Raw genomic sequence first — 12171 nt, forward strand, 5'->3', positions numbered from 1 at the left:
GGGCGCGGTGGCACCATGCAGGTCACCCTGAAGACCCTCCAGCGGCAGACCTTCAAGATAGACATCGACCCCGAGGAGATGGTGAAAGCACTGAAAGAGAAGATTGAATCTGAAAAGGGGAAAGATGCCTTTCCGGTAGCAGGTCAAAAATTAATTTATGCAGGCAAAATCCTCAATGATGATACTGCTCTCAAAGAATATAAAATTGATGAGGAAAACTTTGTGGTGGTTATGGTGACCAAACCCAAAGCAGTGTCAACACCAGCACCAACTACAACTCAGCAGTCAGTTCCTGCCAGCACTTACAGCAGTTACTTCCTCCATAGTAACAACTGTGGCTCAGGCTCCAACCCCTGCCCCTGCTTTGGCGCCCACTTCAACACCAACGTCCGTCACCCCAGCATCAGTGACGGCATCTCCTGAACCTGCACCTGCTAGTGCAACTAAGCAAGAGAAACCTGCAGAAAAGCCAGCAGAGACACCAGTGGCTACGAGCCCAACATCAACTGACAGTACATCAGGAGATTCTTCTCGGTCAAACCTTTTTGAAGATGCAACAAGTGCACTTGTGACAGGTCAGTCTTATGAGAATATGGTCACTGAGATCATGTCAATGGGCTATGAACGAGAGCAAGTAATTGCAGCCCTGAGAGCCAGTTTCAACAGCCCTGACAGAGCAGTGGAGTATCTTTTAATGGGAATCCCTGGAGATAGAGAAAATCAGGCCGTGGTTGACCCCCCTCAAGCAGCTAGTACTGGGGCTCCTCAGTCTTCAGCAGTGGCTGCAGCCGCAGCAACTACAACAGCAACGACTACAACAACAAGTTCTGGAGGACATCGCCTTGAATTTCTATGGAATCAGCCTCAATTTCAACAGATGAGACAAATTATTCAACAGAAATCCTTCCCTGCTCCCAGCATTACTACAGCAGATAGGTCGAGAGAATCCTCAGTTACTTCAGCAAATTAGCCAACACCAGGAGCATTTTATTCAGATGTTAAATGAACCAGTTCAAGAAGCTGGCAGCCAAGGAGGAGGAGGTGGAGGTGGCAGTGGAGGAATTGCAGAAGCTGGAAGTGGTCATATGAACTCTATTCAAGTAATGCCTCAGGAAAAAGAAGCTATAGAAAGGTTAAAGGCATTAGGATTTCCCTGAGGACTTGTGATCCAAGCATATTTTGCTTGTGAGAAGAATGAAAATTTGGCTGCCAATTTTCTTCTACAGCAGAACTTTGATGAAGATTGAAAGGGACTTTTTTATATCTCACACTTCACACCAGTGCATTACACTAACTTGTTCACTGGATTGTCTGGGATGACTTGGGCTCATATCCACAATACGTGGTATAAGGTAGTAGATTGTTGGGGGTGGGGAGGGAGGGATGTAGGATATAGGGCAGGGATAAATACAGTGCATGTCTGCTTCAGTTAGCAGATGCCGCAACTCCACACAGTGTGTAAAATATACAACCAAAAAGCAGCTTTTGCAGGTCTTTATTTCTTCTGTAAAACAGTAGGTAACTTTTCCTAGGTTTCGTTCTTTTTAGTGTAGATCCAGAAACTTAGTGTAATGCCCTGCTTTATATTTCTTTGACTTAACATTGGTTTCAGAAAGAATCTTAGCTACCTAGAATTTACAGTCTCTGTTTCATGGCAACACTGGATAATGGCTTTGTGAAATTTAAAAAATTTTTGTAGCGACTGTAAACAGAAATGCCAAATTATCGATGGTTAATTGTTACTGCTTCAAAAATAAGTATAAAATTAATGTGTAAGGAAGCCCATTCTTTCATGTTAAATACTTGGGGTGGGAGGGGAGAAAGGGAACCTTTTCTTAAAATGAAAATAATTACTGCTATTTTAAAATTTCTTGATCATTGAATGTGAGACCCTTCTAACATGATTTGAGAAGCTGTACAAGTATAGGCAGAGTTATTTTCCTGTTTACATTTTTTTGTTTTGTTTTGTTTTGGGGAAAAATTGATAGGTGTCTAATTACTGTTTACTTCATTGTTACATTGCAGTAAAAGTTTTAAAACAAACAAAAAAAAATTAAAAAAAAAGAAAGACTGTAATGAACTAAGGATGTGTACTCTAAACCCTAAAGCAACCTCCTAAATAACACAAAGAGCTATAGTTTAAAAGCCTATAGAGATGAAATGAAATTGTTTAAAAAAAAAAAACTCAAAAACTATTAATCCAAAAGAAGGCATAAAAAGAGAAGAAGGAAACAATTAGATAAAACAAATAGAGAACAAATAGAAAGATGGCAGATTTAAACCCAACTATATTGGTTAATGTTCATTAATTATTAATTATGTAAATACCTTAATTAAAAGGCAAAGATTGTCAACAGGAAGACTCAGATATATGCTGCCTACAAGAAAAACATTTAAATATGAAAATACAAATAAGGTAAAGGTAAAAGGATGGAAAAAGATGTTCTAGTTAACACTAACTAAAATAAATCTGGAGTGACCATATTGATATCTGACAAAGTAGATTACATAGCCAAGAATATTGCTAGGAGAAAGGATGGCCATTTCATAATGATAAAGTGTCAGTTCATCAAGAGGACATAATAGTTCTAACCATGTGTGTTCCCAATAACAGAGCTTTAAAATATTTTAAGCAAAAACTGAAGAGCTGTAAGGTGAAATAGATAAATTAATAATTATAGTTGGATATTTAAATATCACTATTTCACCACAAAAAGGAACAAGATCATATCCTTTGCAAGGACCTGGATGGAGCTGGAAGACATTATCCTCAGCAAACTAACGTAGGAACAGAAAAACAGACACTGAATGTTCTCACTTACAAGTAAGAGCTGAACAATGAGAACACATGGACACAGGGAAGAGAACAACACACACTGGGGCCTGTTGTGGGTGGGATTGAGGGAGGGAGAACATTAAGAAAAAATAGCTAATACATGTTGGCCTGAAAACCTAGGTGATGGTTTGACAGGTGCAGCAACCCCCCATGGCACATGTTTATGTATGCAACAAACCTGCACATCCTGCACATGTAGCCAGCAACTTAAAAATAAAATATCCCACTTTCAACAATTAATACAAGTATACTGAAAATCAGTAAGGATATAGAAGATTTAAGCAATTCTACAAACCAACTCAACCTGACTGATATTTATGGAATACTCCACCTAACAATAGCAGAATACACATTCTTTTCTTTTCTTTTCTTTTTTTAAAAAAGTATATATATATATAATTGTACATTAGGCTCTGGGGTACATGTGCAGATCATGCAGGATTATTGCATAGGTACATACATGGCAATGCAGTTTGCTGCCTCCATCCTCCTGTCACCAATATCTGGCATTTCTCCCCATGTTATCCCTCCCCAACCTCCCTACCCCCCATTGTCCCTCCTCTAGTCCCCTGCAACACCCCAGAGTGTGATGCTACCCTCCCTGTGTCCATGTGTTCTCATTGTTCAACACCCACCTATGAGTGAGGACATGCAGTGTTTGATTTTCTGTTCTTGTGTCAGTTTGCTGAGAATGATGGCTTCCAGATTCATCCATGTCCCTAAAAAGGACAAGAACTCATCCATTTTTTATGGCTGCATAGTATTCCATGGTGTGTATGTGCCACATTTTGTTTATCCAGTCTATCATGGATGGGCATTTGGGTTGATTCCAGGTTTTTGCTATTGAACATATGTGTGCATGTGTCTTTACAATAGAATGATTTATGAACATATGTGTGCAGGTGTCTTTATAATAGAATGATTTATAAGCCTTTGGATACATACCCAGTAATGGGATTGCTGGGTCAAATGGATTTTCTATTTCTAGGTCCTTGAGGAATTGCCACACTGTCTTCCACAATGGATGAACTAATTTACACTCCCACCAACAGTGTAAAAGTGTTCCTATTTCTCCACATCGTCTCCAGCATCTGTTTTCTCCTGATTTTTTAATGATTGCCATTTTAACTGGTGTGAGATGGTATCTCAGTGTGGTTTTGATTTGCATTTCTCTAATGACCAGTGATGATGAGCATTTTTGCATGTTTGTTGACCTCATATATGTTTTCTTTTGAACAGTGTCTGTTTATGTCCTTTGCCTGCTTTTGAATGGGTTTGTTTGTTTGTTTCTTGTAAATCTGTTTTAGTTCTTTGTAAGTTCTGGATATCAGCCCTTTGTCAGATGAGTAGATTGCAAAAATGTTTTCCCATTCTGTTGATTGCTGATTCACTCTAATGATTGTTTCTTTTGCTGTGCAGAAGCTGTGGAGTTTGATTAGGTCCCATTTGTCTATTTTGGCTTTTGTTGCCAATGCTTTTGGTGTTTTTGTCATAAAGTCCTTGCCTATGCCTATGTCCTGAATGGTATTGCCTTAGGTTTTCTTCTAGGGTTTTTATGGTGTTAGGTCTTATGTTTAAGTCTTCAATGCATCTTGGAATTAGTTTTAGTGTAAGGTGTCAGGAAGGGGTCTAGTTTCTGTTTTCTGCACATGACTAGCCAGTTTTTCCAACACCATTTATTAAACAGGGAATACTTTCCCCATTGCTTGTTTTTGTCAGATTTGTCAAAGATCAGATGGTTGTAGATGTGTGATGTTGCCTCTGAGGCCTCTATTCTGTTCCATTGGTCTATATCTCTGTTTTGGTACCAGTACTGTGCTTTTTTGATTACTGTAGCCTTGCAGTATAGTTTGAAGTCAGGTAGCATGATGCCTCTAGCTTTGTTCTTTTTGCTTAGGATTGTCTTGGCTATTTGGGTTCTGTTTCAGTTCCATATGAAGTTTTTTTCAGTTCCATATGGCGGTTTTCTTCAGTTCTGTGAAAGGGGTCATAGGCAGCTTGATGGGGATAGCATCGAATCTATAAATTCCTTTGGGCAGTATGGCCATTTTCACAATATTGATTCTTCCTAAACATGAGCATGGAATGTTTCTCCATCTGTTTGTGTCCTCTCTTATTTCCTTGAGCAGTGGTTTGTAGTTCTACTTGAAGAGGTCCTTTACCTCCTTTGTTGGTTGTATTCCTAGGTGTTTTATTCTTTTTGTGGCAATTGTGAATGGCAGTCTGTTCTTGATTTGGCCCTCTGTTAGTCTGTTATTGGTGTATAGGAATACTTGTGATTTCTGCGCACATTGATTTTGTATCCTGAGACTTTGCTGAAGTTGCTTATCAGTTTAAGGAGATTTTGGCCTCAGATGATGGGGTCTTCTAAATATACAATTATGTCATCTGCAAATAGAGACAATTTGACTTCCTCCTTTCCTACTCGAATACTCTTCATTTCTTTTTCTTGCCTGATTGCCCTGGCTAGAACTTCCAATACTATATGGAATAGGATTGGTGAGAAAGGGAATCCTTGTCTAGTGCCAGATTTCAAAGGGAATGCTTCCAGTTTTTGCTCATTTAGTATAATATTGGCTGTGGGTTTGTCATAAATAGCTTTTATTATTTTGAGATACATTCCATCGATACCTAGTTTATTGAGAGCTTTTAGCATAAAGGGCTGTTGAATTTTGTCAAAGGCCTTCTCTGCATCTATTGAGATAATCATGTGTTTTTTGTCTTTGGTTCTGTTTATGTGATGAATTACATTTATAGACTTGCATATGTTGAACCAGCCTTGCATCCCCAGGATGAAGCCTACTGGATCATGATGGGTAAGCTTTTTGATGTGCTGTTGTAGTTGGTTTGCCAGTATTTTATTGAAGATTTTTGCATTTATGTGCCTCATAGCCTAAAGTTTTCTTTTTTTGTTGAGTCTCTGTCAGGTTTTGGTATCAGAACAATGTTGGTTTCCTAAAATGATTTGGGAAGGACTCCCCCTTTTAGTATTGTTTGGAATAGTTTTAGAAGGAGAGGTACCAGCTCCTCTTTGTATGTCTGGTAGAATTTGGCTGTGAATGCATCTGGACCTGGGCTTTTTTTGGTTGGCAGGCTATTAATTGCTGCCTCAACTTCAGACCTTGTTACTGGTCTATTCAGGGTTTCAACTTCCTGGTTTAGGCTTGGGAGGGTGCAAGTGTCCATTAATATATCCATTTCTTCCAGGTTTACTGGTTTATGTGCATAGAGTTGTTTGTAGTAATCACTGATGGTAGTTTGTATTTCTGTGGAATCGGTGATGATACCCCCTTTACAGTTTTTTATTGCATCTATTAGATTCTTCTCTCTTTTCTTTTTTATTAATCTGGCTAGCTCTCTGTCTATTTTGTTGATCTTTTCAGAAAAAGAAAACAGCTCCTGGATTTACTGATTTTTTGAAGTTTTTTTTTTGTGTCTCTATCTCCTTCAGTTCTGCTCTGATCTTAGTTATTTCTTGTCTTCTGCTAGGTTTTGAGTTTTTCGATCTTGCTCCTCTAGCTCTTTCAATTTTGATGATAGGGTGTTGATAGTAGCTTTTTCCTTGCTTCTCATGTGGGCATTTATTGCTATAAATTTCCCTCTAGAGGCTGCTTTAAATGTGTCCCAGAGATTCTGGTATGTTGTGTATTTGTTCTCGTTGGTTTCAAAGAACATCTTTATTTCTGCCTTCATTTCATTGTTTATCCAGTCAACATTCAAGAGCCAGTTGTTCAGTTTCCATGAAGTTGTGCGGTTCTGAGTTAATTTCTTAATCCTGAGTTCTAATTTGATCTGTGATCTGAGAGACTATTATGATTTCCATTCTTTTGCATTTGCTGAGGAGTGATTTACTTCCAATTATGTGGTCAGTTTTAGAGTAAGTGCATTGTGGTGCTGAGAAGAATGTATATTCTGTGGATTTGAGGTGGAGAGTTCTGTAAATGTCTATTAGGTTTGCTTGGTCCAGGTCTGAGTTTAAGTCCTGGATATCATTGTTAATTTTCTGTCTCATTGATCTGTCTAATATTGACAGTGGAGTGTTAAAGTCTCCCACTATTATTGTGTGGGAGTCTAAGTCTCTTTGTAGGTCATTAAGAACTTGCCTTATGTATCTGGGTGCTCTTGTATTGGGTGTGTATATATTTAGGATTGTTAGCTCTTCTTGTTGCATTGATCCTTTTACCATTATGTAATGCCCTTCTTTGTCTCTTTTGATCTTTGTTGGTTTAAAGTCTATTTTATCAGAGACTAGGATTGCAACTCCTGCTTTTTTTTCACTCTCCATTTGCTTGGTGAATCTTCCTCCATCACTTTATTTTGAGTCTATGTGTGTCCTTGCCCATCAGACGGGTTTCCTGGATACAGCACACTGATGGGTCTTGACTTTTTATCCAATTTTCAGCTCCATCAAGTTGTATCTTTTGATTTGAGCCTTCAGCCCATTTACATTTAAGGTTAATGTTCTTACGTGTGAATTTGATCCTGCCATTTTGATGCTAGCTGGTTGTTTTGCCTGTTAGTTGACACAATTTCTTCTTTGTGTCGATGGTCTTTATAATTTGGTACTTTTTTGGAGTGGGTGGTACTAGTTATTCCTTTCTATGTTTAGTGCTTCTTTCAGGAGCTCTTGTGAGGCAGGCCTGGTGGTGAAATAATGTCTCAGCAATTGCCTGTTTGTAAAGGATTTTGTTTTTCCTTCACATGTGAAGCTTAGATTGGCTGGATATGAAATTCTAGGTTGGAAGTTCTTTTCTTTAAGGATGTTGAATATTGGCCCCCACTCTCTTCTGGCTTGTAGGGTTTCTGCCGAGAGATCTGTTATGAGTCTGATGGGCTTCCCTTTGTGGGTAACCCAACCTTTCCCTCTGGCTGCCCTTAGCATTTTTTCCTTCATTTCAACCCTGGTGAATCTGATGAATATGTGCCTTGGAATTGCTCTTCTTGAGGAATATCTTTGTGGTGTTCTCTGTATTTCCTGAACTTGAATGTTGGCCTGTCTTGCTAGGTTGGGGAAGTTTTCCTGGATAATGTCCTGAAGAGTATTTTCTAGCTTGGATTCATTCTCTTCGTCACATTCAGGTACACCTATCAAACATAGATTAGGTCTTTTCATATAATCCCATATTTCTTGGAGGCTTTATTCATTTCTTTTCCCTCTTTTTTCTCTAATCTTGCCTTCTCATCTTATTTTGTTGCGTTGATCTTCAATCTCTGATATCCTTTCTTCTGCTTGGTCAATTCAGCTGGTGAAACTTGTATATCCTTTATGAAGTTCTTGTGCTGTGTTTCTCAGCTCCATCAAGTCATTTATGTTTTTCTCTAAGCTGGTTATTCTAGATAGCATTTCATCTAACCTTTTTTTCAAGGTTCTTAGTTTCTTTGCATTGGGTTAGAACATGTTCTTTTAGCTCAGAGAAGTTTGTTATTACCTACCTGCTGAAGTCTGTTTCTGTCAATTCATCAGACTCATTCTCCATACAGCTTTGTTCCCTTGCTGGTGAGGAGTTGTGATCCCTTGGAGCAGGAGAGGAATTCTTGTTTTTGGTGTTTTCATCCTTTTTGTGCTGGTTTCTTCCCATCTTCATCTACCTGTGCTCTTTGTAGTTGGTGACTTTTGGATGGGGTCTCTGAGTGGACATCCTTTTTGTTGATGTTGAAGTTATATCTTTCTGTTTTTTAGTGTTCCTTCTAATAGTCAGGCCCCTCTGCTTTAGGACTTCTGGAGGTCCATTCCACACCCTGCTTGCCTGGGGATCACCTGCGGCAGCTGCAGAACAGTAAGGGTTGCTGACAGTTTCTTCTATTATCTTCATCCCGGAAGGATACCTGCCAGATGTCAGCCTGAGCTCTCCTTTATGAGGTCTCTCTTTGGATATATGGGGGTCAGAGAGCTGCTTGAGGAGACAGTCTATCCTTTATAGCAGCTCAAGTGCTGAGCTGGGAGCTCCATTGTTCTGTTCAGAGCTGCAGGGCATGTACATTTAAGTGTGCTTCAGCGGAACTCATAACCACCTTTTTTCCCAGGTGCTCTGTCCTGGGAAGGTGGGGATTTATTTACAAGTTCCTGACATGCTGCTGCCTTTTTTCAGAGTGCCCTGCCCAGCCAGGAGGTAGTCTAGTCACAGTCTTCCAGCAGAGGCATTGCTGAGCTGCCATGGTCTCTGCACAGCTGCCATGTGAACTTCCTTGCAGTTTGTTTACAGAGGTACAGTTAGAACTGCCTCAGTAGTGGCGGACTGCCTCAGTAAGGGCTGATATCCTTCCCCTGACTGAGCTGGACCATCCTGGGTCCAGCTGCACTTGCTGCAAAACTATCAGTCCAGATCATTTCAGATTGCTGGTCTTTGTTGGGGTGGGACCCGCTGAGCCAGATCATCTGGCTACCTGTTTCAGCCCCCCTTTTTTTCAGTTGAATGGGTGACTCTGTCTCCCAGGCATTCCAGGTGCCAGTTGAAATGGCTGCCCAGATTTGCATGAATTTTTGTGCAGAGACAAAAACTTTTCAGCCCAGAAATCTCCTGGTCTGTGGGCAGTAAAAACTCATTTGGAAATGCAGTGATCACTCACCCTCTACATTGTTGTCTCTGGGAATGGCACTCCAGAGTTGTCCTATTCGGTTATCTTCAGAATACACATTATTTTCAAGTACATTTGGGACATTTACCAATATAGAACATCTTAGAGCCATAAAACAAATCTCAACTTAAAAGTACTTTTTCTAGGGCACTGATAAATCAATACATTGGATCAAATTAAGAACTTCTGCTTTTAAAAGACACTGCTAAGACATGCTGCACACTAGGAGGAAATATTTGCATATCATATAGCTGATAAAATATGTTCCAAAAATATATAAAGAGCTCTAAGAACTCAATAAGAAAATACATAACTGAATTAAAAAGTGAGTGGAAGATTTGAACAGTCACGTCAGTAGAGAAGTCATATTGATGGCAAATAAGCACATGAAAAGATGCTCAGCATTATGAGTCATTGGGAAATGCAAATGAAACCCCAAGCAGCTAGTGCTGTGCACCTACTAGAATGTCTATGATTTAAAAGGCTGACCATGCTGAGTGCTGGCAAATATAGGGGGCATGCAGAACTCCCACACACTGCTAGTGGGAGTGTACCATGGTGCAGCCACTTTGGACTACAGTGTGGCAGTTTCTTAAAATGTTAACTGTATACTTATCATATTAACCAGCCATCCCACTTCTAGGTATTTATCAAGAAATAAAAGCATATGTCCATTCAAACACTTCTACATGAATGTTTATAGCAGCTTTATTTGTAATAGCCCCAAACTAGAAATAATTGAAATATCTATCAATGGGTGAATGAACATATTATGATTTATCTACACAATTGAAAATGATTCAGAAATAAAAAGGAATGAACTATTAATGTATCAAACAACATGGATGAAATCCAAAATAATTATGCTGAGTGAAATAATACAGCAAGGGAGAGTACATATATATAAATTATTCTATTTATACAAAAATCTTAGGCTGGCTACGGTGGCGCAGGCCTGTAATCCCAGCACTTTGAGAGGTTGAAGTGGGCAGATTGCTTGAGCCCAGGAGTTCAAGACCATCCTGGGCAACATGGTGAAACTCCTTCTCTACTAAAAATACAAAAAATTAACCAAGCATGATGGTGCATTCCTGTAGTTTCAGCTACTTAGGAGGCTGAGGTGGGAGGATCACCTGAACCCAGGTCAAGGCTGCAGTGAGCTGTGATTGTGCCACTGCAGCCTAGGTTACAGGAATGAGACCCTGTCTCAAAAATAATAATAATCTCGAAAGTGTGAGTGAATCTACACTGATAAAATCTACACTACAGAGCAGTGGTCATATGGGGATGGAAGGAGGAATTACAAAGATCCATGAGGAAACTTTTAGGGGTGATGCATATGTTTGTTATCTTGATTATAACAATGATCTCGTGGATATATTTATGTGTTAGAACTTCTCACAGTACATGCTTTTTATTACAAAAGCCATTTTTTATAGAGATGGGGTTTTGCTGTGTTGCCCAGGCTGGTCTCCAATTCCTGAGCTCAAGTGATCCATCTGCCTCAGCCTCCCAAAATATTGGGATTACGGACATGAAACACTGCACCTGGCCTGGTATACTGTAAATATATGCATCTTATTGTATTGCAATTATACCTCATTAGGGCTCCTTTTAAATATGTGTCAACTTAAAGAGAGATACTTTAAAGGCCATTCTGATGATATATGTATATGTGTGTGTGTTTGTGTGTGTGTGTGTGTGTGTGTGTGTATACATATATATATAAAGATACTTAAAATTAAAAATTTAAAAAATATATAGGATGCTTCTAAAGCTATATTTTACAGAAAATAATAACCTTAAATGCTTATATTAAAAAAGAATAAAAACTAAAAAACAATGTGCTAAACATCTAACTTAAAAAGTTGGGAAAAAAACAACAGAATCAATTCTAAAAGTACTAAGAAGGCGAACAAAAGAAACTAGTGAATAGTTCTAATCTTGGTAAGAAAAATATACAGGTATCAACTCAAAAGGTGAGGAAAAAAAGAGTAAAGGGGTAGCAAAATGAAACACTATAGTTAAGAGGACAGAAGTAAGTTCAAATGTATCAGAAATTTTAATAAATGTAAGAAGACTAAACTTACCAGTTAATCACTGAATATATCAGATTGTAAAATAATTCAATCCAGCTATAAGTTCTTTTAAAAAGATACACCTAAATTATGAAAACAGATATAAGTTAACAGTAAAAAGATGAAAAAAAGATATATCAGGTAAATACTAACAAAAATAAAGCTATGATGGCTCTATTAATAGCACATAAAATAGATTCTAAGGCAAAAAGCATCATTAGTCACAATGATACAAGGTTCAACTCATCATGAACATACTAAATTCTAAGCAGGTATGCAATTAATAAAAGAGTCTCAAAATGTATTAAGAAAAGAAATTGATGCAACTACTTGTGTAGACAAGAAGTGGTCAGTGAAAGCAAAATTTTACTCTTGTACACATGCACACGAATGTTCATTGCAGCACTGTTTACAATAGCAAAGACCTGGAACCAACCCAAATGCCCACCGATGATAGACTGGACAGGGAAAATGTGGTACATATACACCATGGAATATTACGCAGCCATCAAAAACGATGAGTTTGCATCCTTTGTAGGGACATGGATGAACCTGGAAACCATCATTCTCAGCAAACTGACACAAGAGCAGAAAATCAAACCCCGAATGTTCTCACTCATAGGTGGGTGTTGAACAATGAGAACACATGGACACGGGGAGGGGAGCACTACACACTGGGGT

The 12171-nt window shown here is 38.7% G+C and overlaps 1 pseudogene; it reads left to right on the plus strand.

The window, feature by feature from the left end:
* LOC101045128 (UV excision repair protein RAD23 homolog B pseudogene) lies at nucleotides 1-1361 on the plus strand (annotated as a pseudogene).
* Nucleotides 1362-12171: the final 10810 nt, after the last annotated feature.

Source organism: Saimiri boliviensis, chromosome 1, assembly GCF_048565385.1.
Source record: "Saimiri boliviensis isolate mSaiBol1 chromosome 1, mSaiBol1.pri, whole genome shotgun sequence".
Classification (NCBI taxonomy): Eukaryota; Metazoa; Chordata; class Mammalia; order Primates; family Cebidae; genus Saimiri; species Saimiri boliviensis.